The sequence below is a fragment of the Mus caroli genome, chromosome 3 (assembly GCF_900094665.2).
Source record: "Mus caroli chromosome 3, CAROLI_EIJ_v1.1, whole genome shotgun sequence".
Lineage (NCBI taxonomy): Eukaryota > Metazoa > Chordata > Mammalia > Rodentia > Muridae > Mus > Mus caroli.
Window position 1 is genome coordinate 48511240 of NC_034572.1, and position 27432 is coordinate 48538671.

General features: G+C 41.8%; 1 long non-coding RNA gene across 1 annotated transcript in view; it reads left to right on the plus strand.

Annotated features, from left to right (window-relative positions):
* Positions 1-24754, plus strand: part of LOC115030593 — a 47294-nt gene extending 22540 nt beyond the window's left edge. The window contains exons 2-4 of the long non-coding RNA XR_003836174.1: positions 14225-14393; positions 23111-23171; positions 24620-24754. This is a non-coding gene — a long non-coding RNA (uncharacterized LOC115030593). The remainder of the gene's footprint in view (positions 1-14224; positions 14394-23110; positions 23172-24619) is intronic.
* Positions 24755-27432: the final 2678 nt, after the last annotated feature.

Consider the following 27432-nt stretch of genomic DNA (forward strand, 5'->3'; position numbering starts at 1 on the left):
GAACTCAAAAATCTGCCTGCCTCTGCCTCCCGAGTGCTGGGATTAAAGGCGTGTGCCACCACCTCCTGGCTCCTTCTGAGGTTCTCAGCTTTGACAGATGTAAGTCCTGTTTTGTTAAGGGAGAAAGGGGAGTTTTGGGGTGTGTGTGTGTGTGTGTGTGTGTGTGTGTGTGTGTGTTTGCCACGTTATCTCAATGAATGTTCCAGAAAGAATTATCCTCTTAAGAAAATATAAGTTTAAGAAAACAACATTATTAGGTGGGGCATGGTGGCTCAGGCCTTTAATCGCAGCATTAGGGGGACAGAGGCTGGCAGATTTCTGTGAGTTCAAGGCCACACTAGTCTATATAGTGAGTTCTAGAGCAGTTAGTGCTATATGGTGATTGCCTATCTTAAAACAAAACAAAACAAAACAAAACAAAACACCTCCCAACCAAATAAACAAATAAAATTTCAAAAACCCAAACAAACAGGAACAAAGCAAGCATTATTCATAATCTCTTCTGCTAAGAGGTACCTTAGAATTGGTACCTTCAGCACAGTTCTGGCTGACGATTGTCTTCTGACCTAGCCTCCAGCCATGATTCGTTTTTATCAATCTGACACAAATCTAGACATAAGAGGTAATCTTACTCAGTTGAGGAATTGCCTCTTTCAGATAGTTCTGTGGGACATTTTCTTGATAGCTAATTGATGTAGGAGGGTTTAGCCCACTGTGGGCAGTGTCATCCCTTAGTAGCTCTGGGCTATGTAAGAAAGGTAGCAGAGGAAGCAGTGGACAACAAACCGGTGAGCACTGTGTATGCACAGTTCCTGTCTCCAGGTTCCTGCCATGATTTCCCTTTGTAGTCAACTGTAACCCAGAAGCAAAAAAGAAAACAATAAGAGCAAGAACAACATCAACCACACTACCCTTTCTTCTATCAAGAGGCTTTTGGGCATGGTGTTTATCAGTGCAACAAAGAAGCTAACTAGAGCACACCCTCCTTACCGCACTGAATGTTCAAGTTACTGTCTCCCCCTTTTACATTGGTCCTCCATGGTTTAGAGGGAATGAAAATGAAATCCTGTCTTGAGTAGCAAAGCTCAGTGAATTCTACATGCGCTTCAAAAGACTTAAGCTTGGACCTCCCTTTTACCTTGGCAAAGCAAAGCAAAGCAAAGCAAAGCAAAGCAAAGCAAAGCAAAGCAAAGCAAAGCAAAGCAAAGCAAAGCAAAGCAAAGCAAAGCAAAGCAACAGTGTTCTAACCCATTAAGCTCTGGCAGCCAGAGCTTCTGTGCTCTTCCTTTTTATTTACATGTGTGAATTCTAATGCAAGATCAACCCTGCAAGTCCTGAGTTTGAATACCTTAGATCCCTGTTTCTTTTCCTCTCCAGCCCATTCTTATCCAGGTGTGGCCCCCACCTTCTCTTCTTCCCCTCCCCCTCCCCACACTCCATTCCACTGTCTTTTTTTTTTTTTAAACATTTTTTTAAGAGAGAGAGATAACAGTCTTTCTCTTCTATTTAATATTTATTTACTCATTATTTGTAAGTACACTGTAGCTGTCTTCAGACACTCCAGAAGAGGGCATCAGATTTCATTACGAATGGTTGTGAGCCACCATGTGGTTGCTGGGATTTGAACTCAGGACCTTTGGAAGAGCAGTCGGCGCTCTTAACCGCTGAGCCATCTCATCAGCCCCCATTCCACTGTCTTAATTAGGGTCTTTCTCCCTTCTCCTGGATTAGAGTAATTCAGCTCCCTGACTGGAGCTTCTGCTCTGATCTCATTTAATGTGTCTTCTGTGTTGCATGCGGTCATTTGCTGCTCTGCATGAGTGCTCCTCTTGCCACTGTTGATACACAAATCTATTAGCCAATGAAGAATCACCAACCTGAAGGGCACTCCTCCTCACTTTCTGGGCATGGCTCTTTTCCACTGCCACCCACATAAACTCCCTCCTACTAGTGTCCGGCAGGGCAACACCCTTCTTTGCTTTGGATCCTTCTTTGGGACTAGCACAATGCTTGCCATTTAATATATTTTTATATTAAACATTTTATATTAAAAATATAAATATATTTTTACAGAAAAGAATAGATGTGGGTAAAACGTGACATAGTTTGAGACAACAACAACAAAAATTTAGATGTCTCAATAATGTAAAGGCACCGAGGGTTAATTCATTGGTTGGTGATAGACAGTTTTCATGATCTAGTTACTTACCTCTGGATGTACATCATGGTTGTTTCCAGAACTGCTCTGAGCTGTTATCCTGGGTGCTTTTTAACCTACTTACCACCACGTTCCCCATCCCAAATTTGGCATGAGAGAGAGAGAGAGAGAGAGAGAGAGAGAGAGAGAGAGAGAGAGAGAGAGAGAGAGAGAGAGAGAGAGAGAGAGAGAGAGAGAGAGAGAGAGAGAATTCCTGTAGAGCCCAGAGGAGCATGCCATATGCCCTGCTCTGTTGTTATTTGCCTTATTTCTTTGGAAGAGGGTCTCTCAGCGAGCCTTAATATCGCCCTTTCTGATGGGCTGACTAGATAAAGAGATAGACGATCCCACTGTCTCTGCCCTCCAGCATTGAGGTAACAGGCATGCCCCACAGTGTGTGTGTGTGTGTGTATAACGTGGGTACTGGAGATTCAAGCTTATATATGAATGTTTGCACAGCTAGCATTTCTACTCAACTCCAATTTGTTGTTTTTCAAGCAACATTGTATAGTCCATTGGTTCACTGTGATCATAGGATTGTTTTCTATTATATTTATATATTTCTAATTTAGTAAATTATACAATTTTATTAAACTTAGTATCACTCAGTATTTGAAATATTGCCTGAGTTATCGAGGTGTACCTGGATTGCTTAAATGTTCATTTCTGCACCATAAACCATGGTTTTCTTTCCCCATTGTAACATCAATGTAACTTAAAACCATAAGTAAAGTCTATACTGGAGGCTAATTGTATAACAGCTAAATGCATTGTGATGGTCTGGAGCAACCATTGTCAGAAAGGGAGTATGGCAGAGAACAAAGGAGAACAAAGGAGATGAAGGTGAAAGATGAGCTTTGCTCAAAAATTTACAAGACTAAATAAAAGGTGGAAATTCTTCTGAATTCAAGTCACATGCCATGTTAGGGGTGAGCATTCCTACCACTGAGAAGGCTGACTCTCCCTTCTCCATAGCGCCTGTTACCTGAATGACATGTCATCTTGTGTAAGGGACCAGAATGGCTCACCTGAGAAGATCTTCACTGGCATCTAGTTGTAATGAGACCTCTGCTGTTTCAGTTTCTAATCCTCACACTTCTGCCCACACATGGCAGTCAGAAGACAAAATACAAATTCAAGTTCACAAATAGTTGGGATGATGTCAGGAGGCAAAGCTGCATTAGTGTCAGTATTAGACAAAAAGCCTTGAAAACCTATGGTTCAGGAAAACCAGTTATTCTAAAACAGCGTTGAGTCTTCAACTTGATTTGAGAATGTGTTTGTTTGGCGCCTGTTTTCATAGCTGCTGTGAGAGATGGGCTGTGGCAGTTGGGACGATACTGGGGTTGACATAACAGGTTCTCTACTCTTCCACCTCATTCATGAGAAAATTAAGAGTGGCTGATATCACCTGTCCTCTAATGTCTGATGAGTATTAATTGGCCTCATTTTCATATCTAACACAAGAAGGAACACAATGGGAGTCACTTTCAGCTGTCTGCTGAATAACTTCCTCCTTGCTGTCAGAAGCCAAATTTTATTCAGGGCAGAAACATTCCAACATCCCTAATGCATGTAGCTATTCACGGTTGTTATAGACCATGAATCAGCCTTTGAGAAGCGCTCGGTTTTCACCAGTTACTCTCCTTTCCTTCCCCAAGGAGAGAAGGAGAGTTTTTCTGCAACCTTGGGGTGAAAAGCCTGAAGTAAACGCCCACAGAATAGCACTTTGATCCTGCTGTCTCTTTTACTGACAAGGCTACCAAATCACCTTCTTCTTATTTGAGTCAGTAGACATGGGTTTTCTGTGACTTATAGATCAAGAAACAAAATAGCTAATATCTCAACCCAAGGACTAGATTTTTTAAAAAGCTACAACTACTCTTGGTTCTAAATCTAAAGGCTGAGGCTTGGTATCAGTGTTTAATATTTGTTTCTCAAAATTATCCTGGGTATACAGTTTACTTGATCTTGAATTTTGGTCTCAGCCATGCCCAGCTGCATCCCTCTGTGAAGGCTGGGATGGATGCAGTGACTGTCGGGCAGAGGCAGTCATACTAGGATGTAGGATCTCAACCCACACAGGGCTGTGAAGCAAGAAGAGCATGGTCTACCATGCAGGATCAATGGCAGGGACAGGGCTTGGGCTCTGTCTTCTCTATTCTGAACAGAGTTGCCTAGCAACTTGAAAAAAAAGTTGAGTATTCCAATTAGTGCTTACTGTGTGATCAGTTCTGTGCCAGGGTCTTGTCATGTGAGAACTCAACTTAATCCCCCACTTTGGCCCTAGCTAGGGAATGCTACCACCCTGCTTTTGAAGAGTAGAACCTAACAGGTTCCATCATCTGCTGCTAATAACACTCTGTTGGGTGTGGTGTAAAGCTAGTATAACAGTAGTTCTTCTCTTATTACTGTGACAAAATATCAGGCAGAAGCAACCAAAGGAAGGGTCTCTTTGAGCTCATAGCCTAAAATAAAGTCATCTATGGTAGGGAAGGCAAATGTCCAAGGGCAGGCAGCCAGTCACATTGCATCCCCAATCAGGAAGCAGAGAGCAACGGATACTGGGCCTTAACTAGATTTGTCCTTTTTATTTAAGCCAGAAACCCTGCCCATGGGATAGAACCACCCACATTCCCTCTTCAGTCAACCCTCCCAGGAACTGATACACAGAGGTCTGCTTTCCTGAGGATTCCAAGGCCAGTTGATTGACAGTGAAGATTAACCATCATGGGTCAGGGTATGGTCACCGTTTGCTGAATTACAAGAGTATTCCTGAGGCCCTTCCATTCTGCAGATTGAGGTCCCTTTTCTTTCTCAACATGGGTTATGGAAGTTATAGAAGAAAGATAAATGTATTTTAATCACCATTTTAAGGAAATAATTGACTTTTGGACCACTGGACCTTAAAGGAAACGGCTCAGGCATGATGCTTCTGACTCATTCTGAGAAATTTGTGGCTTCCATGACATTGCAGTGACCTGAGGGAAAAGTAAAGACATGATAATAAGCTCATAGGATTGCTCAAAGCAGCTTCACACAAATAAAATACGAAGATTACTAACACACTAAAATTGTTTCTAATTTAGAAGCATTCTGAAGGCTGGACCAGCTGTTGCAGGCCATGATTGACTGACTGATTGATTGATTGATTGATTGGAGACAAGCTCTGTTAGTGTAGCCCAAGAAGACTTTGAGGTCGAGATCCTCTTGTTCCAGCCCCCAAGTGCTGGAGCTACAGACTCCTGCCACCACTTCTGGCTCTGCCTAGTCTTTTGTAGTTAGTGTACAAACAATAGCCTCGTGGCTTTTTTCCTAAGTCTTCCTACATTCTAATGAACAGGTTCTCAATACAAGCCATAGGCCAAGGTGATGCTATACTTGTTTGTCAACTTGACAACATCTGTAACTAACTAAAACACCAGTGGTGAGTACACCTATGTGGGATGTTTTCTCAATTAAGTTTTTTTGAGGTGGTAAGACACACCTTTGTTCTAGATCTTTTAAGGTAAGAAGATCGATTTTCCTTTAACCAGGGCCACACCTTCTGGTAGCAGCACAGGTAAAGGACACAGAAGAAGGAAGCTTTTACTCTTTGTCTGCTTGCAAGTCCATTCCTTCACTGGCATTAGAGCTTGCTTCTTCAGGATTGTGGCATATACTGAGGACAAGCTGAAACATCCAGCCTCTCGGACTGAACAACTACTGAATTCTTGGACCTTTTCTAGTAGACCAGATGGACCACAACTCCTAAGCCATTCTAATAAATCGTGTGTGTGTGTGTGTGTTTTGTAAGTTCTATTTATGTAGAGAGCTCTACTAATACAGCCAGAATCACTTGGCAATCTCTTAAGAGCCCCATACCCCTGCCAACACTCAGAGAACCTGTAGTGGGTGCAGGATAACTACCAAAGGGTACCTGGCCCCAGGATCTTCTAGTCTTGAGAGCAGATCAGAGGCAGAATTGCAATACTTTCCTCCTGCAAGGATACAGGAAATATTAATGAGCATCTGGATGTGCACTTGATCTCCATCATCTGGGACATTCTGCAATGATTTCTACAGCAAGTAATTTAATTATCAAGATGGAGAGCTAAGCATGCCATGAACATCTAGGACACCACAGAGTTTACTGGAGGCAGCTCATCATGAGACAGCAGATGATAACATTTCCAAAGAGATACAGAATTAACCACATGATGAGGGTTTAATGAAATGCTGATGGAATCAAGGTTTCTTTACCTGATAGGTGAAATGAATACAAATAGGATGGCAGGTGGATATTTTATTAGTGAGAAAAGCAGAGAGCATAGAAGAGGGTTCTGTGATCTGTATGCTAAAGCTCTGTATGCTAAAGCAGGTGTTTTTAGAATGGTGACAATTACGTATCAATCACTTGGTTCAGAAATTGAGATTCAATGTAAATTCTATTACCTTTCAAGTATTAAAATATTATTTCTTTAAGGTTTTAACTCAGGAACTGTGCCACACTGTGATTTCACAGTACATACTAGGAAAAGTAGAGGCTGGAGATATGGCTCAGAAGTTAAGGTCACTCATTGCTTTAGAAGAGGACACAGGTTCAGTTCCCAGCACCTACAAGATGATGCGCAACCATCTGTAGCCCTAGTTTCAGGGCATCTCATGCCCTTTAACCTCTGTGGACACCAGGCAGGCATGTGGTGCACAAATACACATGCAGGCAAATACTCACAGACATTATCTTTTTAAAAAAGGAAAAGAAAAGGATACACTGAGAAACGATTAGGATATATATTTCTGAGAGTTTTCTCAGTGACAGGTCCTTTCATATACTTGTATCTGTTTTTGCTATTGATACTAGGGATTGAAACAGGCTATCACTACATCACAATGCTCTCCTTTAGCACCACAGTTTACATTCTGGATGAGTTTACAAATTTATTGAACATGGATGTGGAATGGTTAAGGACCCTGGGGTCACATGACACTGGGGTCACATGTCCTGGGTGCTGTTTGACTTTGCCACTGGTTGGCTTTATGATTCTGACCAAGTTCCTCATCTGTAAGGAAGAAACTACCACAGAGGGTTGGAGTGAGGAGGAGTGAGTTATTTGTAGAACTTACAAACAGAGGTCTGGCACATGGTACCACGCAAATGTTAAACCCACTATTATGGGGCCAAAGTTCCAGATTTCTGGATTCAAACATTTCTCATTCCTTTTCTCTTGCCCCGTCCTCCATTTTTCTTATCTTTTGGGCAATTTCACAGTTAATTAGCACCTCTATCTTATCTGAAGTGACAAAAGTAAGGAGAGAAAAATCAAGACCACCAATTTTGGCACTAATTATCACCTAGTTAACATACGGAAAGGCTGAAGGCATCAGCAAAAATGAGATACTAGTCCGTCCTCACAATTATCTGTGTTCCCTCTAGACTACTGTTCTTCCAACTAGCCTGTTGATTCACTTCATTGAAGGATGACTGTCAACAGCATTGGCTTGGGATCAGGGCTGTGCACTCCAGTCTGTGGGAATATGTTTTATGGCTGAGTTTTTCTTTTTCTTTTTGAATTGTCTTTGTTGTGACCTCACTCCAGATCAATATCCCTGAGGTTTTTTTTTCTCCTTCTTTCCTTTCTTTCTTCCTTTCTTCCCTTGTTTGTTTGCTGTGTGGTTTGTTTTTGGCAACCCACTGTGTTGATGTTAAGTGTTGTTGTTGTTGTTGTTGTTTTTTTAGTAGTTTGGAGTCGTGATCATCATGGTACCGTTTGCCTATCATCAACATCAGGCTGCTTAATTCAATTTCCTATGAAAATGTCTGTGGTGGAGACAGTACAGACTCATCATGTTCAGCTGTATGAGCTCACCAGGGTAGTTGGTGAGGCCATCTACTTCCTACCAACAAGTACCAATGTGTCCTTTGAGCTGTGACACTGTCTGGATGGTCTGAAGTGCCATCCTGGGACTTGAATTCTGCTAGGAAAAAAATAATCAGTGAACTTTTGAGGTTGTAATCATGACATAAAAGCCCAGCCTCAGCATCACTGTCCAGCTATGCCCTTGTGCCTCTAGGGACTAACACGCCAATCTTTAGCACATTCCCTCTGCTTCCACAAACCTATTATATTTACACGCATCTTGCCTTCCTTCTTCTGTTTTCAAAAAAAGGTATCCTTAATTACAACGTGTGCCTTTTCTGGCTCTTCTAAGATTACTGTTCATCTTTCTGAAGCTGGTATTTTCAGGTCTTCCTCTATGGCAATTTCTTCACCATAATCTGCAGGAGACATTCAATTCCTCAAACCTTAAATCTCTCGAGTCTGCTTTGTCCTTTCACTGGCCCATACTTCCCATTCCCAATCAAGCTGAAGGGAAGTCTCCATCAACTATGCCTACATGTTGTATCTATCTCTGCTTCCCCCATACAAGCTGGTTCTATTCTTCTTTTCTTTCTTCTTTTCTAGACTCAAACTTCACCATTGGAGCTCCTCAATAACTGCCTCAGTTGCCCAATCAGAAACACATTTTATTTCCCTGTTAGTCAAGCTCTCAGCTGTATTTGGCCATTTGCCTTTCCCTGTTTTTTTTTTTTTTTTTTGGTTTTTCGAGGCAGGGTTTCTCTGTTTCCTTGGCTGTCCTGGAACTCACTCTGTAGACCAGGCTGGCCTCGAACTCAGAAATCCGCCTGCCTCTGCCTCCCGAGTGCTGGGATTAAAGGCGTGCGCCACCACGCCCGGCTTCCCTGTATTTTATTCTATCTCTCTGTCTCTCTGTTTCATCTCTCTCTGTCTCTATCTATCTATCTATCTATCTATCTATCTATCTATCATTTTGAGGGCAGGGTCTCACTATATAGCCCAGGCTGATTACAAACTCCATGGTTTTGATATGGGGGAGGGTTTCTCTTCCAGATTGTTATCAATGGAAAGGCCTCTGAGTGTAAGGCATCCAGACACCTTGAGCAATTCTTCAAATTATACTGCAGCTATCCTAGTCATGATAAGAACATGTGTTTTATCTTCTTATTAATTCATACTGCAATTACCTTTTATATAAGACATATCTTCTTTTTTATTAGATATTTTCTTTTTTTTTTTTTAATATTTTTATTACATATTTTCCTCAATTACATTTCCAATACTATCCCAAAAGTCCCCCATAGCGCCCCCCACTTCCCTACCCACCCATTCCCATTCTTTTGGCCCTGGCATTCCCCTATATTGGGGCATATAAAGTTTGCAAGTCCAATGGGCCTCTCTTTCCATTGATGGCCGACTAGGCCATCTTTCGATACATATGCAGCTAGAGACAAGAGCTCCAGCTGCTTGTGGACGTTGTACATCGTGGTGCGGAGCCTAGTGCGCACCACGATGTACAACGTCCACAAGCAGGCATTGGGAGCCCTGTGATACATCCAATAGCTGACTGTGAACATCCACTCCTGTGTTTGCTAGGCCCCGGCATCGTCTCACAAGAGACAGCTATATTTGGGTCCTTTCAGCAAAATCTTGCTAGTGTATGCAATGGTGTCAGCGTTTAGAAGCTGATTATGGGACGGATCCCTGGATACAGCAGTCTCTAAATGGTCCATCCTTTCATCACAGCTACGAACTTTGTCTCTGTAACTCCTTCCCTGGGTGTTTTGTTCCCAATTCTAAGAAGGTGCACAGTGTCCACACTTTGGTCTTCATTCTTCTTGAGTTTCATGAGTTTATCAAATTGTATCTTATATCTTGGGTATCCTAAGTTTTGGGCTAATATCCACTTATCAATGAATACATATTGTGTGAGTTCTTTTGTGATTGTGTTACTTCACTCAAGATGATGCCCTCCAGGTCCATCCATTTGGCTAGGAATTTCATAAATTCATTCTTTTTAATAGCTGAGTAGTACTCCATTGTGTAAATGTACCATAATTTCTGTATCCATTCCTCTGTTGAGGGGCATTTGGCTTCTTTCCAGCTTCTGGCTATTATAAATAGGGCTGCTATGAACATAGTGGAGCATGTGTCCTTTTTACCGGTTGGGACATCTTCTGGATATATGCCCAGGAGATATTTTCTTTATTTACATTTCAACATTTCAAATGTTATTCCCTTTCCTGGTTTCCCCTCCCAAAACCCCTATCCTGCCCCCCCTCCTGCTCACCAACCCACCCACTCCCACTTCCCTGCCCTGGCATTCCCCTACACTGGGGCATCGAGCCTTCACAGGACCAAGGACCTCTCCTCCCACTGATGTCCAACAAGGCCATCCTCTGCTACATATGTGGCTGGAGCAATGGACCCCTCCATGTGTAGTATACTCTTTGGTTGGTGGTTTAGTCCTTGGGAGCTCTGGGGGTACTGGTTAGATTTATTGTTGTTCCTCCTATGGACCTGCAAACACCTTCAGCTCCTTCAGTTCTTTCTCTAGCTCCTCCATTGGGGACCCAGTGCTAAGTTCAATGGTTAGCTGTAAGCATCCACCTCTGTATTTGTCAGGCACTGGCAGAGCCTCTCAGGAGACAGCTATATCAGGCTCTTGTCAGCAAGCACTTCTTGCCATCCATAATAGTGTCTGGGTTTGGTAACTGTATATGGGAGGGATCCCCATGTGGGACAGTCTCTGGATGGCCTTTCCTTCAATCTTTATCTCTTAAGATTAATACATTTTTCAAAAACAGTTGAAGTCTTCCTATTGAAGCTCTGACAGAATGGTTTAGGCATTAAAAACACAGTGTGGGGTTTCAGAATTCCAAAGTCTAGTGATCCCAGAATATCAGCGTAAATGTAGTTTCATGAAGTGCCTGGTAGCCTTAGAAGCACAAACCTGGGCTCTGAGCTTTCAGATGAAATGGGATTGCTTTGTAAATCATCAGAGTATTTAGAGCCAGAGAGCAAGCTGAACAGCAGGCTTTCATCTTTCCAGAGAACCCAGAATACACTGGGGGTCTGGGGCAAACTGATGACTTCATCTGCTCAGGTTTAAGAGGTATTTGGGTCACTCTTGACCTGCTGTTGTGCCTCTTGACTAGGACGCCTTTCTTTCATAGACCTAAGACACAGACACAAGAGGACTTCCAGCCCCAGCCCTCACCTCCAGGGAACTATGGAAACCACTCACCCCTTTTCTACAACCGTCTACTTTTTTCTTCAGGCTGTTTCTGCCCTTAGTAATTTTAACGGAATCTAATCCCCTATAATCCCCAGCCTCCTCAGGAAATTTATAGATGTGACTGAAATACAATCCATCCTGGCATAAAACTGGAAATGAATCTGGTATTGAAATATGTGCAGACACGAAGCATTTTCCCACGATTAACAGCTCCCTCCTCTTTCTTGTAGAATAACTCAGTGGCCAGACATTTATGTAAGGCTTTATACACCTGCTCTATGTGATATGGGGGGAGGAGAGAGCCTTGATAGAGCATCTGGTCTTTGTGCTGGAGTAGGATGGCTTCTTACAACACACCCTGGAGACCTGCATCAGCTGCAAGCCTCTGACTGTCCTGGTGACTCTATAATGATGCCCAAACACCTTGCTCAACACAGACCATGTCATTTCCCCCCAACATTTAAGCCTAGTCATTTTACCTCTCTCTGCATTCTTTTTTTCCTCTTGTTTGTTCTTTCTTTTTCACAGTTTTTGCTGACTACCTTTCTTGACTTTTGAATCTGAATTAAGGACCGTCTATAAATAATTGACCAGGTAGGATTTTTTTTTTAAGCGCAGAATGCAAACCAAGTATTTTTGACTCATTGCTGATGATCTCTGAGTTCGAATCTATATTCTGCACTAGTATTTTTTTGTTTATTGTAGCCCAGCTTTTATTATTTTTCTTTATAATAAATCATAGGCTATCTCATTTTTCAAATTTAGAGACAGAAACACTAACCTGGGTGTTTTAAACTGAAGAATCTTAAAATAGTTTCAGCATTAAATTGAGATAAATAAGTATGCCCAATTTAAGAGTTTAAATAATAAGGATTATTAAAGGTAATTTAGTTCCCAGTGAAATGTAGTTCTCTGGTGTGTTCAGTTCAAATTATATTCCTTAATCAGAATTAAATATTTAAAAAATTATAGGAAGAAATGTAGAAAACATGTTGAACTCCCATTTTGCTTTCTATGTTAGGATACCCCATTGTGTCCCCAGGAAGCAGTGTTTCCCCTCATGTGGTAGAGATAACTGAGCTGGCTGAGGGGTAGATGTGTCATCCTAAGGAAAATGGTATGTATTTAAGAATTCACCTTTTGGCTCTATAGCTCTAAGTGTGACCTCTCCCATTAAAGTGGATTTCACGGATTGTTCTTAGCCACCATGTATAGGTCCACAGTTAAAGAGAAAGCACAGATAAAGAACATTTGCGTGGCCGAAATGTAGGCAGAGAATAGAAGAAAAGAAAGACAAAAGATTTTTGTGGCCTCAGACTTAAGATCTGAAAACTGCCATTTTTGAATCTTGCCATTTAGTTTTCTGGAGCCTAGAGAACACCAGAGATAAAAGAAACTATCAAGGTTTTGATCAATGAAAGAATCCACTGGGTACTTTCTTTTTGTAAGCTCTTTGCAGAGTTTTGAGACCAGAGTGAGAATGATCACACACTGCTGGGTACTCATTGTCACATGTTATAAAATAACCTTTATTCAAAGGTCCATCTGAGTTATCATTCCATTGGGTATATTTTTAACCCTGTGATTATTATTATTATTATTGTTATTGTTGTTGGATAGCTTTTTCTTACACGCTTAACTCTTTTGGGTGCTTAACTCTTGTGGTGAGAAGGTTTGACATCTACTTCCAGTGATTTGGGGCAGTGAAACACACTCTTATAAACTGTCCTCAAAGATGGTGTGTCCAAGCTCTTTTGGCTGACTCTTCTATTTAAAGCTCTGCCCGACCAACATCTGTCCCATGCCTCAAGACCAACAGCTACCATCTGCTCTCTGCCTTACTCACTCTGACCTTTTGGGTGCCAGATGTCCCAGTTTGGTTTCTGCTGCTGTGATAACGACCATAACCCAAATCAGCCTAGAGGAGGCAAGGGCTATTGTGGCTTACAATGTACAGTTCATTATTAATGGAAGCCAAGGCAGGAACTGAAGCAGAGACCATGGAGGAGCACTGCTCATTGGCTGGCTTCCTCACTCTCCTTCAGGTGCCTTTCATACAGAACCCAGGGTGACAGGGATGGTGCTGACCCCTGTGGGCTAGGCCCTACCACAACCGACAGTTAAGAAAATGGAACACAAAGCATGCCTACATGCCAATCTGGTGGAAGCCTTTTCTCAGCTGAGGCTCCTTCTTCCCAGATGACCCTAGTTAGCTGTGCAGAAGCCCGCACAGTTTATATAATACCATTTGTCCATTCTTGGAGTTGTGATATTAGAGTCCTTTCCAGAAAGTCCTGCCTTGTGCCTACATCTTGAAGACTTTTACAAATGATTTCTCATAGCACTTCCATGTTCTGTGTTTCTGTGTGTCCCATGGAACACCTTTAATGTTGGAGTTGGGAAAATGTAGCTGTCCTTGGTTTTGCAAAGCATGTTTTGGAATGTGAAAAATTCTCTTTCCTACTGTCTGGAGTTGTAGTTTTCTGAATTCTTTCAAAGCTGTTTGTGTCTATTGTATTTTATGTTTCCCAGTCTTTAGAACACATGTGTCTCCATGAACATCTAGAGTCTTTGTTCCTGAGCTGATTTTATTTTCATCCTGATCCCTAAGTAAACAGAAAACATCAGTTTTTCCATAGTTATCCTGCCACTTGGAGAGCTAAGTAAGTCTGCGCTCACTGAAGGGTAGCCTTCTGTTGGGAAGCCTCAACAATGGGGGAAGATTAACCTTCAGTTTGCTGTGCTCTGGTGTGTTGATGATTGGAGCCCTACTGACCCTGGGCAGATTGCAGGTCAGTTGAATCCTAGAGACAAGAAGAGGACAAATACCCAGGGCAGCAGGCTTTGCTTTAAAGAAAATTTGGGGTGTGTGTGTGGGGGTGGGGTGGGGGTGCTCATGTGGAGACCAGAGGTTGTTTTTTAATGTCTTCCTTGATATCTCCTTCTTAGTCTTTCAGGTGGGGTCTCTCCTTGAGTCTGGAGCTCACCAGTAGGCTAGACTGGTTGATCAGTAAGCTCCAAGCATCCACCCATCTCCATCTGCAAATGTTGGAGCCACAGGCATGAACCATACCTAACTGGGCAAAATGTAAAGTTTTACAAGGAAGAAGTTGATTAGGTAAGCTGAAAGCATTACTACCAAGCATTTCTAATTAAGGTTCATAAAGAAAAAAAATGTGAGATAATTCTAACCCATTTTCCCCTCTCCTCCGCAAAAATTCATAATAATAGAATAATGACAGGTTTCAGGATGAGAAAACTAGAACATCTCAGGGGCCTGAGGTTCCTTGCATAGTTCTGAACTTAAAAAATTATTATAGGGTTCAAGTTTAACTCGGTAAATTCTATATTAATTACAAATTAATATATGTCATAGCAATTATATTAATTAGCTAAAGAAAATTATAAATGCCCATAACAAGTGGCGGTCCACTCTGAGTCCTAGACACACAGACCTTTTCTCTGACTCCTCTGTTTCCAGTTCCACGGGGGTGGGAAGACAAGCTTCCCTGCCAGGGCTGTTGAGTGGCATTTATGCAGAAAGCGGCTGGAAAATATACTAAATGTACTTTTAAACTACAAGAAAATGGCCATTGGAATTCTAAGCAATGAAGATGGAGAAAAATTGTGAGATACTATTTTAATCACTTTCAAATGGGAATGTATTTTTAGAAATGAGGATTTGAGGGCTGACCAGATAACTTGATGGTTAGAGCACTGTCTGCTCTTGCAGGGGTTCAGCTCCCAGCACCCACGTGATAGCTCATAACCATTTGCAACTCTAATTCCAGAGCATCTGGAGCCTTTGCTGGCCTCTGTGGACATAGCACATAAGTACTGCACACACATACCTGCAGGCAGACACTCATAAACATAGAATAAGAAAAATACATCTTAAAGAATGAAATCAGGTCTTCTTTCTTCTTTAGCTCCGTATGGTTTGTGGGTTGTATTGTGGGTGTTCTGAGCATTTGGACTGATATCCATTTATCAGTAAGTATATACCATATGTGTTCTTTTGTGTCTGGGTTATCTCACTTGGATGATATTTTCTAGTTCCATCCATTTGCCTATGAATTTCGTGAAGTCATTGTTTTTAATTGCTGAGTATTCCACATTTTCTGTATCCATTCTTCTGTTGAGGGACATCTGGGTTGTTTCCAGTTTCTGACTATAATAAATGAGGCTGCTATAAACAAAGTGGAGTATGTGTCCTTGTTATATGTTGGAGCATCTTTTGGGTATATTCCCAGTAGTGGTATATCTGGGTCTTCAGGTAGAACTATTTCCAATTTTCCCGAGAAACTGCCAGATTGATTTCCAAAGTGGTTTTACCAGATTTCAGTCTTACTGGTAATGGAGGAGTGTTATTCTTTCTGAGTAGTGGGTGGAGGAGCACCTTCATAGAGGCATAGGGGATGGAGGAGAGGGGGGATGGAATGGCGGGGTCTGTGGAGGGGTAATCAGGAAGAGGGTTATCATTTGAAATGTAAAGGAATAAAATGATTAATAAAATAATTACTAACTTAAAAAGGAAGAAATCAGGGTTTTACATTTTCATGGAAATGTAGATGTAAGCTACCTCTGAGACAAGATGTAACAGTGTGGTAAGGGCTGTCCTCCCTGACCAGCAAAACAGGGCAGGAAAGATGTTCTTTAATAGCCAGGAGACTATTCCCTGCTACAGCTACTAACTGATTGCAGTCTAGCTAGGAGGAAGCAGTCCCTGACTGGGCGTCTTGCCTGCATCTGTTGGGCTTGTATTTAAAGTGAGTGCTACACCTTCCAAAGCCTTTTTTTTTTTTTTTTGATAAAGACACCCATGGCTTGTGATTTAATAATTGCTATAAAGCACCCACTAGATATGAGGTTGTATAAGAAGACTATTTAAAATGTTTATTGTCATCTTCTCTGAAAGACTAAATAGGCATTAGTCATTAAAAAGGATTACCAGATTGGAAAAGTTTCTTAGTACAGTTGTTGGTGAATTCAGAAACTAATGACCTGGCAGAGTACAGAGAGAAAGTGTTTGTGGTTGATCAGCCTCCAAAAGGAACATCTAATCACAACTCAAGGCTCAGGGACCATCATGGAAGAAGAAGAAGAAAGACTGTAAGACCAGTGGTTAGGAGGGACCAGAGTGAGCCAGTGTCTTGAGGATGTGGCACTGTGCTCAAGAACGTTATACTTCTGGAAACATGTCTGTGAAACAGACAAAGCAAATGCTGCGCACCTCATGCAGAAAGGTGTGTGAAGCAATTAAGAAATGCTGGATATTTTAACACATAAAGGTTGGACAGACAAGATGCAGTCAGAAAGTAAGACTTCAATTTTTGGTTTTTGTTCTTGAATTGTGCAATTTAATAGCTATTGCCAGAGCATTTCATTGCTCTTTCAAGTGACCTAGGATGCTCCAGAGAGGAGGATGTGAGAGGATTTATGCAGATATGGGGCTATTTTAATAAAGAACTTAAGATCTGCAAATTCTAGTGTCACAGAAGGTCCTCAAGTTAATGATGCCCAGCAGACGTCTCTCAGGAATGACAGTGCAGTCTCGCAAGAACACACAAAATATTTACACAGTTGGTTAGAACTTGTACCAGAGGAAGTCCCAACAAATTACAATCTCAGTGCTGTTCACATCATATTCTCTGAGAATAATACAATAAAATTAAAAGTCTAACCTAAAGGTAATGTTCAGAATTCAAATAATTAATCCATGTATTAAATATGGAACATTTAGGAGCCAATGCAAATACATTAGTAATTCATGGTATGCAGGCAGAGAAATAGTCAGATGAGAATTCTTATAGGTCCATTAATGTGTTTGTTAGAAAACAAAGGGGGCTGAAAATAACCTGTGCTCAACTAAAAACTAAAAGAAAATGAAGAACTAAGTCTAGATAAATTTTAATACTAAAAGCAAAATGTGAACATAACAGAACTGAATATGGAAGCTCGGGCCTTTAGTCGTCAGCACTCAAAGAAGACAGAGACAAAACCAAGGAAGAACTCTTAAAACCAACAAAGTTGTCAAATGAAGTGAGATACAGCCCAGTGAAGAAGAATCCAGATGCCTTCAACAGGACAGCACTCTCAGAAATGAAAGGTAATAGCAGGACTGAGAGAATTGAGCAGAAAGCTTAGAAGACAAGAAGGAATCCCTTAGAAACAGTAATAAAAGGATGAAAGCAGATATTTTGAAAGGTGAACATTACAAAAAAAATACAGAAGGTTTAACATCTCAAGAGTAGTTCCCCAAAATATGGGGGGGAAGACATTATCATAAAAATAACTAAAGACAATTCTCCAGGAAAGAAAATCCATCCTCAGATGGAGGAGCCAGCAACACCCAAGACACTGAGGGGCCCAGCTCCAGCATTGAGCTCAAGGAAAGTTCTGAGACTCTTCTAAAGGCCCCCACACCACCACCACCAACAGCAACAACAACAATAACAAAAACAACAATGAAACAAGATCAGATTAAAAAAAACCCAGAGCTCTAGAAGCTTAAAATATTCCTAGGTGGACAGCTTGCATATCCAAATTTATACACAGCCAAATACTCAGAAGAGCAGAGGGAGCGCCGGCCGCAGTCTGACATGCAAACCTGTGAAGCATTTGACTCACATTACATTCTTCTAGGGATGAATGAGTTCCAGGAATATGTTCTGTGGAAAGGACCACCTAAAACTGGACAGAGGAGTCGCCACCTTGAAACAGTCTATAACAGAACCAAGATGAGGTCTGTGAGTAAAACCACAAAGTGAGTGTAGGGAGAAAGGCAACCATGATGAAAAATTCAGAAAACTAAAGGGGAATATAATATCTTCCTGAGTTAGGAAGGAAAGAAGGAGGAAGGAAAGAAGGAAGGAATGAAGGAATGAAGGAAGGAAGGAAAGAAGGAGGGAAGGAGGGAAGAAGGGAAGGAGGGAAGGAGGGAAGGAGGGAAGGAGGGAAGGAGGGAAGGAGGGAAGGAGGGAAGGAGGGAAGGAGGGAAGGAGTAAGTATGTTGGTTTGTGCCTGTTTTGCACCTGTTGGTGTGTAATGTTGGTATGTAACTATTGATGTGTAATGTCATGATGTGTAATGGGCCTTGCTACTGAAGCAGAGTGGCTTAGGGAATGCACCGGGAAAAAGTAAAGCTGGTGAGCCCTGCGTGTGCCAGGGGTTAATGAACAGTCAGGAAGGTAGGGAGTGGACCCAGAGTGGAGCACTTCTGAGACGATCATCAAAGAAGGTACCAACAGTGAGGAGATCATAGTGGAAAGTTACTCTCATCAGTGAGATGAGAGGCCGGTGAGATCTGACCAAGCATATCAAAGCAAACCGAGGAAGGTGATGGTAGCAAGATGAGGGATGCAGGAGAGCAGCTTAACCCAGGCTCGGATGCTTCCTCTTGGGCATGTTTTGTCCCCCAAGGGTTCCTGTGCTGAGACAGTCCCCTGATGGAGGGGCCAGAGTGGAGAAGTACAGGGTTTGTGATGTGGAATCTAAATCTTTAAGAGTGGCTAATCTTTTTCCCCCTAGGAGAAAATTAGGTCTCATGTGAGTATGTTCTCACCATCTACCACTTGACCCAATGTTATAAAGCAAATAAATTTCCTCCCCATGCTCTGCCATTTGCGTCAACTCTTGCCTATGACTTGTGCACATGTAGGTCAGGGATCTCCCATGCAGTACTGCCATGGACCCCTCGATTGTGTCAGAGAGGCACACGGTCTTTCAACTAATCTTATCCCTAGAGTTTGTGAGCCACTTTTCTCCCCCACAAAATACATAGCTTTGAACAGTTTGTCATAGCTATGCAGGATGGACTAGATCAGAAGTGTAAGCCACTGGGGACAGTCCAATAGAGAAGGAAACGTTTGATGATTCAGGAATTCTAGAGGAGTAATTGCTGGAGCCATAGCCCCGATGAAGCAAGGGTGGGCAGATCCAGTGCTCACGATGATCAGCTTTGGATCAATCACAGTGTCTCATCATCAGATCATCAATGGATCCTCGTCACGACAGAAGGGGAAGCTGAGTGTGGGTTTGGATGTCATTTGAGAAAACATTCAGTGTTGAAGTATCACTGTTAAACTCTGGCTCAAATACAGATTGATGGGAGGGAGAGTTAGCAGCAGAGACAGAGCTCACAGCATGAAGTCAAAGGGGATTTAGTCTTGCTGCCGTTTTCTTTTATTTTAAATTGACTATTTCTGAGAGTTTCATACTTATGAGCATTGTACTTACATTATTTTAACCTTCTCTCTCCTCCCATCTCCTCCTGTGGTTTCTCCTTTCTAATTCATGACTCCATCTCCTTAATTATTATTATTATACACATACACACCACATAAATGACCTACTGGGTCCATTTAATGTTGCTCCTATGCAACACTAAATGTTTAGGGATGTGTCTGTTTAGGAATGACTATTTCAGATTATATAACCTATGGGGAGGCACACCTCTGGGCTTTTAAAAAACCTAAAGCAAATCTTATAATTTAAAAATAATTTTTACTGCTTCTCTTATTATCAAATTCTTGGGGAATACCAACTTTTCTTCTCCTAGTAAAGTTGTGTCTCAAAGAATGTGAGCTGCAAGTATGTTTACTCTAATCACTATCCAGGGCTCTCAGTCAGGCTGCGCCTAAACTATATCAGGAGGCAATGAGAATGCTTGAAGCAGAGCGGAAGTAAATTACATTTCAGTGCAGATGGAAGGAAGGTACATAATCAAAACAAGCACAATGTTGGCATGGATCTTTAGAATACTGTCAAGAGAACTGAAGCCACCACAGCTCTCACAGGATGCAGATCAAAATGTACTGTGTGCTTTTGAGCTATGTCCAAGCTAAAAGAGTGAAGGCGAGACCACTCATTACTGAGGAGAAGAGAAAGACGACTGCTGATGCCACTGTGGCGATATGTTAGTGTCTCACCTTCCGAGACTATTCACAAATAGCAGGATCTGAGGCTATTCACAAAGAGGCAGCAAAGAAAACTCAATGAAAAGGTTTTCTGGTTTTTGTTTTTGTTTTTTTTTTTTAAAGGGAAGTAAGGATAAGGAATGAGATGAAGGCAGACACACAGCACCCAGATGCTGATGTCAAAACCTTCTTCCTTTTGGAAGAAACAGGACTGAAATGAGTCTCTGGGACAATGAGTTCCCTTGGTTACAGTTCTAGAATCTGTGCACTACGGGCAGGTCCTTTACTGAGAAGTGCAGCTGGCCTGAGCCCAGGCAGGAAATAAGCTTCCATTGTGTATCTTCAATGAGACAGAATCAATCAAGGTAGATGGAGGCTTACATCCTCACCATATAATAAAATGTGCAAAACATAAAAATAGGAATTATCAAAGAATTCCAATAACATCCCAAATGAAAGAATGTTAGAAGCCTAACACAGTGAACTTAAAAACCTGGCAGCTACAGAACAATATAAAATGTCCAGGAACAGAAGACAGCAAGGCATCACTGTTAGCTTCCTAGCGTACATGATTTTCCCCTAGAAAGCATGTTGATACTTAAAGAAACCCCACAAACTACACACAACACACCTCCCAAAGCTGGAGAAAGGTGAATGTCCTTAATATTTTTTTCTCTTTTGAATGAGGAATGGTGGAAGGACTGAAAACAATGAAAACTCCAAGAGCTGACTTTGTCTGTGGATAGAAAGGCCCAGGCTGCACAGGAGAGAAGCCTGTGGCTTCCACTCTGGAGTCAGATGAAACTTGGTTATGTAGAGCAAGCTCTGGTGCAAGACTTCCTACTGCCTTCCCAGGCTGCAAGAATGCAGACAGGACACAGTAGGCTAGGTGTGGAACTATGTTGGAAGTAGAAAATATTTCCCACCAGGACTGAGTGCAAAGAGACCAAAGCAATACAGTGCCTAAGCTTGTCAAGCCAAGCAGGACTACTTTCTCTCTCTCTCTCTCTCTCTCTCTCTCTCTCTCTCTCTCTCTCTCTCTCTCTCCCTCTCCCTCCCTCTCCCACTCCCCTCCCCCCTCTCTCTTTTACACACACACACACACACAAATGCATGCATATGCATACAGCATATACATATGCACATACACGCCATTCATACACACATACACACTGCGAAGGTGAAGCAATGCACCTAGGAGAAAGACCATAAATCAAGGAACAGAAGGAAACAAAACACACCTGCTTTACTATAGAATAACTTACTGGAAGTATTTAGTAAAACAAGAAAAGATAAGCTACATGAGATAAATAATAACCTGATACTTAGGGGAAGTACAGAAGTGAAGTGATTTTAAATGAAATTAAAACGAGGGACAAAACCCAGAAAGTATCTAAATCAAAATTTGAAAAGGGAAAGGCTTGAGGTTATTGAGAAAATTAAGATGAAAAAAGTGCCAGCAGTAAAAGTAAATGGGAAAAAGCTAAGATGCAGAAGATAAACAAGAGTGTGCACCGACACCCAGCCAAGGGTCGTGCTGACGGGAAACACCCAACAAATGGAACGTGAGATGCATTTAGAGACAGAGGATGAAAGAACAAGGTGAGATTTTAATGAGTAAAAGATTACTATGTTCTGGAGGCTTTTGATTCAGACTATTCCCCAACGACATTCATTAGAGCTAAGCTGATATGCTTTGGAAATAAACAAAGCATTTTTTCCTTCTCTTATTTTTTCAATTTTTTATTAGATATTTTTCTTCATTTACATTTCAAATGCTATCCTGAAAGTCCCCTATACCCTCCCGCTGCCCTGCTCCCCTACCCACCCACTCCCACTTCTTGGCCCTGGTATTCTCCTGTACTGGGGCTTATAAAGTTTGTAATACCAAGGGGCCTCTCTTCCCAATGATGGCTGCCTAGGCCATCTTCTGCTACATGTGCAGCTAGAGACACGAGCTCTGTGGGTACTGGTTAGTTCATATTGTTGTTCCACCTATCGGGTTGCAGACCCCTTCAGCTCCTTGGGTACTTTCTCTAGCTCCTCCATTTGGGGCCCTGTGTTCCATCCAATAGGTGACTGTGAGCATCCACTTCTGTATTTGCCAGGTACTGCATAGCCTCACAAAAGACAGCTATATCAGGGTCCTTTATAATGCACACACTCAGAGGCCCAAGTCACCCATTAGAGGTGAGCTCTATTGGGTTTTGTCTTCTATGTTTCCACAGTTAAGAGAGTGGAGTCCTTCTCATAGAGACAACCGGGCAGGGTGGGGGGGGGGTGTTTCCTGGCAACAGAAGACACTGCTGAAGGCCAAAGGAGAGATGTGGGTTTCTCAGAGGCCAAGAGCCCATACTCCAGCACTCATGGCTCTTAGGAAAACAATTCAGTGGGCTGGACAGATAACTCAGTGGTTAGAGCACTGGCTGCTCTCTCAGAGGACCTGGGACATGGTAGTTCACAATCATCTGTAACTGCAGTTCTCAGGGAGTTGCACACTCTCTTCTGTCCTCTGTGGACAAACAGGCATGCATACATATGTAATACGCAGACATGCACACGCAAACCCTCATACATATAAAAATTAAGGGATAAATATTTGTAAATAAAGAAAAACAATGTGGTTGGGAATCCACAGTATTCAAAACAAATGACTTAGGAATGCAGACAGACACCAAGGGTCAGGCTGGCGATGAGCAGTGAAGTTGATTAACTATTGAATGACTCCTATACCAATATAGGAATTATGTTTCCTGAGCAATATGTAAATATTATTGGCCTGAAAGGAAACATAGACAGAAAACAAATCTTGGAGAGGGTCAAGAAGTAAGGAAGGAGTTTGGGAGCATAAGAGGCATGGATGAATTGTAAACTTTTAAGACAATCTCACAAATATTTTTCTCCATTCAACTCTCAGGAAACACTGAATGGCACCAACTCTGAGAGTTATTCCTGAGATGTTACTGCAAATCACACTGGTAAGTTCAGGTCCATTAGTTTTGGGAGTTACCAAGGCTGATAGATCCACAAGCTTTTAGAGTCAGAGAGGCTAGAAGATCCAGAAGCTTTTAGAATTAACAAGACTTCTCTGGGTTACTCTGTGCCTCTTTGTGCTTTCATTGCTCTGAGACAGAAGAGGAGAGTTCAAACTGGAAGGATACCACAGGAACACGTTGAAGCCCAGTACAGAGCAGAGGGCTTGCAGAAAAGGTCAGGGTCATCTACAGTGTCACTGTCTATAAAACCAGGCCAAAGCCATCCCAGAATCCCAAAGGAGCCACAGACAGACTCTCAGCCATCCAAAAATCAGATAGGGGAATCCTGGGGACTAGGAAGGCACAGAAGATTATGAAGTAGGAGGAGTTGGACATTAGCAAGCTTGAGGTCTAGAGAACTCCTTGAAGAGGCTGCTGCATGGTGTGTGTACTTTCCAGAGGGAAGGTGTCTACTTTTGATGACATTTTCCCATTTCTAATTCAGCACTCAGAATAAATCTATTACCTGAGCATTGTTCTGAGCCCAGCATCACTCACTTTTAGACAAATGAACATGGGACCTGTGTCACAGGTTTAATAGATGCCTGAAGTAAAACTCAAATTCAGGATATATTGTTCTTTCTGAACAACAACAACAAAAAGTAACTGATAAATGAGTTGATCCAATTGTATCAAGATGACTGGCCAATGTAAATGCAACTTCTATTCACCAGACGTAACTGTCATCTTGAAGGTTTACTGCTGAATACTCTCGTCCTTTCTAGTTCTTTCTGAACTCTGGCTGGCTCCACTCAACTGTTCTGGTTCAAATTCCTCTCCAAGCTGACTGATTCGATCTGGCTTCTCCAGGCTTCTTGATGAATTGCTCTGGTTGGAAATTTGCCTCTGGACTCCACAATCTGAACTCCACCAAACTCCATTACATTCAACTGACTGCACAGCACTCACTGAGCTGACTTAACGTGCTCTGCTCTGCTCCTTAAGTAGCCTCTCTTTCCTGTCCATTTTCATTCTGTCAAATCTTTCTGTGATTTGTCCCTTTGTCTGCTGCTCTGTTAGACTTCATTGTTTGGGATTAAAGGCATGTGGCATATCTGCATTCCAGCCAGATCACACAGAACTAGAGGTTTTTGTATGTGACCCCAAAGCAGCCATGTTGCTGGGTTAAAATTCCTTTACAGGTCAAACTACCTTCAGTACCTATTTTGGGTAATGTAGATGTTTCTAGAACTTTCCAGAGGGCGGCACCTCCTTAGTGGGCCACACATTGAATGACCATCATTTTAGCATTCTCATCCTCAAAGAATTACTGACAATACAAGGCCTAGGAAATGAAAACATTATCCAAAGACTGAGACCATAACTTAAGTAATTTTACAGGATCTTTTTTTTTTTTTTTGCCTTTTTATGGTACATTTTCTGGGAGATAGAAGGGGATCAGAAAAGTTTGAGGGGAAGCCTGCCGAAACCAGAGGACAATTTCCAGAGCCAAGTTACGGAATGCTGCCCCACTGGCCACTCTCATCAGGGACTTGATAAAGACATGGAAGGAAGACAAGCTTATCGAGTTAACTGATGACAGAAAGTTGGAAGAGGAAGTGAGTATGATTGATGATAAAATCAATATTCAAAATGTTCTTGACAAGTTGGAATGAAAGGCAAAAACCAAATGTTCTCGCTCGTATTTACCTTCAAATACTCAAACTCCTGAGTACAGAGCTGGAAGTGTATCTTGGCAGTAGTCTATGTGAAAAACAATCTCTATAACATAAGCAAATAATTCAGTGTAGTTGCTAAAATTATATTTAATTTGCACAGATATGATAGTGACATGCAAGACAGAAAATTATAATCAGGCTTGGGTTTTGTGCAGATTTAGTCACAGCAGAAACTGTTTTCCACTCTGGATGTCCAATTTCAGTGAATGTACTGACTAATTCAGAGCCTCCAGAAAGAAATTGCTGTGAAGGGGAGACACAGCCTTCAAGTGCTGAGGAACCAGGGGATCTTGGACCTATAGCACTCTGAAAGTTCACAGAGTAAATAGCTGCCCTCCAATGGCTAAGGAACAGATGTCCATGGTGTTAAATATGTCAAAATCTTATCCAAAATGGTGAGTTTTGCTTAATGTTGAACTAAGAGGAAGAAATGGGAGAAAGCAGGGTGGGAGGATTTCAGGTTATAAAAAAGAATTACCTGACAGAGTCATCCACTGGGCTAGCTTTCAAAAGGACCCCTGAGTTCACCTAAAGGTGAGTGGCTAGAGAGGATTTCTGTACAGAAAACAGAGTCAAGACTGTCTCTTTAGGTTTTGTTTACATCTCATTGATGGCTAAGGATGTTCAGTGTTTTCTCTCATGCTTAATGGCCTACTCTTCTTTTGAAGACTGTCCATTCCATTAGCTCTCTTATTGATTGGGTTGTTTGGTTCCAGAGAGATCTCTCAAGTTTGTGTAGCTAGTAAAGCTATTTATTATCCCATTCTGAAAGTTGTCTCTTCTGCCTGCTCTAGTCAGAATGACTATCAACAGAAAATAAATATCAAAAAATGCTGGAAGAGAGGAAAGGTGAATTTTTAACCATAACTTGTGGGAATTAAATTGGTCTAGCCACTATGGAAATCAGTATGAAAGTTTCCCAGAAAACCTAAAAGGACTACGGTTGGACCACCAGAAGCACGCCTGGATAGACATCTGAGGGACTCAATCAGCACATCACAAGATACTTACATATCATGATTTATTGTTGTACTGTTTCCAACAGCTGAGAAATGGAACTAGCCTCAATATCAGTGGTGGTTTGAGTAGAAATGGCCCCATAGACCCTAAGTATTTGAATACTTGGCCATTAGGGAGAGGCACTTCAGAAGTTGTAGCCTTGGTGAAAATGGAGGAGGGTGGGGCTTTGGGGTTTCAGAATTTCAAGCCAGGCCTAGTGTCATCTATTTTCCTGCCACATGCCAATCTGAATGTAGACTCTCAGCTGCTTCTCTAGCACCATGTCTGCCTGCATGTTACCATGCTTCCCATCACAATAATGGACTAAGTTTCTGTGCCAGCCTCAATTAGATGCTTTCCTTTATAAGAGTTGCCATGGTAATGGGGTAACTCTTCATAGCAGTAAAACATCAACTAAGGCAGTGTCTATCAACGGATGAATGGATGAGGAAGATGTGGTTCATATTCACAATGGAATTTTACAAGAATCATTCATGCCATCGGAAGGAAAAACGTGTGCAACTGGAGCTCATCAGATTAAATGAAGGAGTCAGACTCAACCAAACCTCAGCTTTTCTCCCCTTTGTGGAGCCTGCATTTGACGTAATAACATAAATTATTATATGTGTGGTGTGGGAATAGAGACGAGGTTGTGTGAGTGAGCGGGATTCATAAGAGGAAGTGAATGGAGGAAATGTAGGCAGTGGAAGATTGCATGTGGTCAAAGCATATGATGTACCTGTGTGACAAATGTCTCCATGGAACCCACCACAGCACACAATGAATACACCAATGGAATTTAAAAATAATTTTTAAAATCCCTTTGATTTGAAGCCAGAGAGAAACTCCAGCACTTCTCATTTGCTGTCTCCACCAAAAATTTCATTCTTTCCTTTAACCAATCTCTCAAAAATTTCCTTTCTGCCATCTATTTCCTTCTGGAAGCAAATCTGTGTTCATGAAGGCAAAGATTATCTCACCCCTCTGTCACATATGCTATTTCATATTGTACATACTAAAGAAGTTGGTAAAAGTCAGCTTTTCCCTCAGGCATGAGACCTACGGAAGGAATTGGCTGTGGAAACTATTTGAAATCATTAGCACAGAGTACATTTGGCTTTATGTGAAATATCTCCATGTAGGTTGCTTCCTTTTCAATGTAGAACCAATTGGATTTTTTTTTCTCAATGTAGTAGTTTGCTAGTGACTACCAACAGTAGCATAGAGCAAACACCTCAGTGTGTGCACTCTGTCAGCCCTAGCTTTTAACAGACAGGCACTTTCAGAAGAAGGTCCAACACAGCCCTTGAAAACCAGCACAAAATTAGATCGGCAAGAACAAAACTTTTAATTACTCAGGTCTGCAATTTTCCTTTAGGAACTGCTTGCACGTTACACAGAAGGGCCCTGGTAACACGGCGTTGGGGGGCAGGGTTGCTCTTCCAGTGTGTCCCATCAACAACTCTCCCTTGCCCCTTATCCTTTTTCTCCTCCCTGATCATTCCATCCACCATGACACCTAAAAA